The following is a 4,571-nucleotide window of genomic DNA, read 5'->3' as shown; positions in this document are numbered from 1 at the left end:
AACAATCCGTCCCCTATCTTCCCTACCTTTCTCTTCAGAGCAGGTGGGATCCCCACCCATCCCCACCATGGTATCCTCTCACCCTAGCACATCAAGTCTCCATGAGGTTAGGTGCATCCTCTTCCACTGAGGCCAGAAGCCCAGCTAGAAGAACATATTTCCACCTACAGGCAACAGCTTTTGGGAGAGCCCCCCCCTCTCCCAACTCTAGTTGTTTGGAACTTACATGAAGGCCAAGCTGAGTCTGAGATGGTAGCTGTGGTGTTATAAAGGTGAGAGATTATAAAACTTCCCAGTGTTGGGCACCTCAGTTGCCAAAGATTAAATGATATATGTTGTCAGAGTCATCTTGCTCTCTGCTTCCTGCAGCTGGGAGACAGGATTTGACAGAATAGATAGGCCCTACTCTCATCAAATAGATGCTTCAGTTTCAACATCATTTCACATTTGCTGTCAGTGTTTGGGTTTGGTAGGGAAATTTGTTTGTTTTCCTAGTTCCTAAGATTTGAGTAATCTTTCATGAGTCACATGTACATAACTTATGTTCCATGGACAAATATTAAAATACCTTTAGTTGATAACGTAGGCATGATACATCCATGTATTTGGGTATATTCGATCAATTCTGTATTGTTGTGGTAAATACTAGTTAGTTGTGGACATCTTATTTGCTGAATTTAATTTGATAGGCCACTCACTTCTGAAGCAGAGAGGTAGAAAGAGGGTCCTGTGGAGCCCAAGCTGGCCTCAAATTGGCTATGAACTGGGGATGACCTTGAATGTCTGATCGTCTTTCTTCCTGAGTGGTGGGACTATAGGTGTCTGCCATCCCTGGCTCTTCAGGTCTCTTAGTTCTTTCCAAAGCCTATCTGTATCTCTCCAGCTCTAGATGTGTTCTAGTCTTTAACTCCTGAAGGTCCTGCCTATGTGAAGGTAGCATTTGCTAAGCACGTTCTTCTTTCCTTCAGTTCCCAGAACCCAAGAAGCACCCACCTACCTTAATGTGTTTGTTTTCTGGCTTTTGAGATTTCTGTTTTCTCATCCAGTAGTGTCTCAGCTCCTTCACTCAGCTCTATCCATGAACTCTGAGTTCATAGTTTAATCATACCTGGGGAAATTGATGGTTTTAAATTTCTATTCCTACGAAGAGTTTTATAAAAGAGAGTCAAGGGACTGGAGAGGTGGCTCGGAGAACTGACTGCTCTTCCAGAGGACCCAGGTTCAATTCCCATCACCTACAACAACTGTCTGTAACTCCAGTTTCAGGGGAACTGACATCCTTAAACCAATGCAAATAAAATAAAAGTTAAACAAATTTAAAGGGGTAGGGAGCTGGAGAGATGGGTCAGCAGTTAGGAGCACTCACTGCTTTTCCACTGAGAATCAGATCCAGGGATTAGAGCCAAATGGCTAGATCTAGCACTCAAAGTACAGCCAACAATTTCAAGTGTGACTTTTGCTCTACAAACAGCAGCACTACAGAATGTGAGCCTGGGTTTTCCCTAGCATGGCTGACTGAAAGAAACCACAAAGGCCTGAGTGCTTCAGTTCTCCTTCCTTTCCTCTCTTTTATTTCTCTCCTTTAAGTATTTCTGGGAACTGAACCTAGGTCTACATTCATGTTAGGTAAGTACTCTACCAGTGAGCTATGTCCCCAGCCTTTTTTGCAATTTTTACTTTTGACCCACAGATCTTTTCAAGTGGCACAGACTTGTCTTAAACTTGCTTTGTGGTCCAGGCCTTGAACTTTCTACCTCCTACCTCATCTCCTTGAGTAGCTAAACCTTCATCCCTCCCACCCCTGGCCTTGGAACTACTGGTCCTCTAGTGTCCATACCTCCTGAATGCTAGGATTAGAGGTGTGAATCTGCAGGCCATCTTGAATGATTATATTCTTAACTGTCCTACACTGTGGGGAATCCTCTCCTTGTGAGTTCCTGCTGACATATAAATTTTCATTAACTGAGCAAAAAGATTATGCTTGCTAGGGACATAGCTCTGTGGCTACTTCTGACTAGCCAATGGGAAACTAAATCTTTGCCACAGGAAGGATTGTCCGTCACCACTTTTATCAAGTAATCATCTCTTGGGGATTGGTTCCAATGCTTTCATTAATCAGGGATCTCCGCGTCCAAACGATGAAGGTCCTTGCCTCCAATTAGTGTTTAATCAATCAATAAAGATCAATGGCTGGGAGGAGGGGGGGGCTCAACGTTTAGATTATGTGGGCTAGGAAGTGGGAGAAAGGAAGATGGAGAATCACTATGACTCAAAAGAGAAGGATGGGACAGAAGAGCTACAGTAGATAAAACCAACCAGCCCTGTAAGAAGTGGTCTCTGGCCACTTTCCCAATTGGAGTTGGATAGTAGGTAAAAGTTTAGGAGTGCCCAACCTTTGAGCTAGTTGTGGCAAGTCAAAAATCAACATGTGTGTGTGTGCCTTTCATTCGATAATCCAAAGATTATGTGAAATCCGCCAGGAGCCAAAGTGGTGTAGCTAAACTCACTGCTACAACCAACCATCATCAGGAGACAAAGCTGACATTAAAGACTTGCTCATGTGAAGTAATATGAATGTACAGCAGGGGCCATTATTCAGGACAAGTGGTTTGGCCTTTTAAAGAAAACCAAAGGGGGTGGTGGTGAGGAGACAACTTAGTGGTTAAGAGCAGAGGACCTAAGTTTGGTTCCCAGTACACACAGCCAGCAGCTGGCAATCACCTATATCCAGTTCCAGGGAAACTGATTATCATCATTTGGCCTCAATGTGCACAGAGACATACAAATATACATATTTTTTTAAAAGATGCTATTGTTGGCTAAAGATTGATTAAATTTTAAAAAAGAAGAAGTTAAAACCAATTTGAAGTAGGAAAACATTCATAGAATTCTGCTTTGAAAACAAATTACATGTAAAAGTCACTGGAGAAATGCACATATTGACTGTGTCTAGTATTAAATGATGATAGAGAATAACTGTTCAGACAGATGTGATAACAGGACTCACATGACAATGTGTTATATAAATATTTAGAGTTGGAGCGTGGTATGTTCAAATTAGTTCTGAGACTAATCAAATTCTTAGAAATTGCTCTTACCCAAAAGCTCCAACTCTGCGCTGGAGAGATGGCTCAGTGGTTAAGAGCACTGACTGCTCTTCCGAAGGTCCTGAGTTCAAATCCCAGCAACCATATGGTGGCTCACAACCATCTGTAGTGAGATCTGATGTCCTCTTCTGGGGTGTCTGAAGACACCTACAGTGTATTTACATGTAATAAATAAATAAATTTTGCCGGGCGGTGGTGGTGCACTCCTTTAATTCCAGCACTTGGGAGGCAGAGGCAGGCAGATTTCTGAGTTCCAGGCCAGCCTGGTCTACAAAGTGAGCTCCAGGACAGCCAGGGCCATACAGAGAAACCCTGTCACGAAAAAAACCACCCCCCCCCCCAAAAAAAAAAGCTACAACTCTTCGCTTGGGCTCAAAGATTGCTGAGAGGGATAAATGTCTGCTACCTTCATTTGCATCTGTTCTCTTAACTTTGGGTCCAACTCCTTAATGCTATACAGTCAGTCAAATATTGTAAGATCCCTAACCCTTGTTATTCCTGTTTGAGAGTGAATGTGATGAAGCGAACACACTGTACCAGAGACAGAGAGACATGTTCTCAAAACATCTCTCCAGGCTACCCCAAAGTCTCTGTTCCAATGAAGTAGCAATATTAAGATGCTTAATGGAAACAGAGCAAAGAAGGTCATATGTACATCAAAGTACTTTTCAAATACTTTAGTAGACATGTTACAGGGGCTGGAGAGATGGCTCAGTGGTTAAGAGCACCGACTGCTCTTCCGAAGGTCCTGAGTTCAAATCCCAGCAACCACATGGTGGCTAACAACCATCCGTAATGAGATCTGACGCCCTCTTCTGGTGCATCTGAAGACAGCTACAGTGTACTTATAATAATAAATAAATCTTAAAAAAAAAATGTTACAGAAAAAAAAAAAGCCATAGGCTTCAAATGCTATCTGACAACATTTGCCATCTGGTTGGTGGGAGGTAGGTGTGTGCCTGAATAGTCTAAAGAATATACCTAATGGTCACAAAGCTGTTAGCTTACACATAAAGGAAGGCAATAAATGGCTGCCAAGGAGGCTAAAAATGGCACAGATAATGTTGTTTGTGGACCTGGAACATTCCACAATCAGAGGTTTAAACAGCTCATCAGACTAGCAGACCATTCAAAGGAAGATACCTTTTTCTGGAATGTTCCCTTACAACCATTAGAAACTATGTTTCAGGAAAGATTGTTGATGTTGAAAGATTAATGAAAGATTAATCTTATAGATCTGCGCATTTATCTCACAATGGAATCCACATACCTTTTCTAGGCTTTGGTGTGCCTGACAATGCTACAGGTAAGACGGAGAGAAGAGGAGAATTTTTCATTGTTCATTAGTGCTCAAAAACAAGCTCCTGTCTCCCAGTTCCTTGAAGCAGAGAGCAAGAGGACTATTGACAGCTTAATCTTTGGCAGCTAAGGTACCCAACACTAAGAAGTTTTTTTTTTTTTTTT

The sequence above is a fragment of the Mus caroli genome, chromosome 3 (genome assembly GCF_900094665.2).
Source record: "Mus caroli chromosome 3, CAROLI_EIJ_v1.1, whole genome shotgun sequence".
Taxonomy (NCBI): domain Eukaryota; kingdom Metazoa; phylum Chordata; class Mammalia; order Rodentia; family Muridae; genus Mus; species Mus caroli.
Note: the sequence above shows the minus strand (reverse complement) of the source record.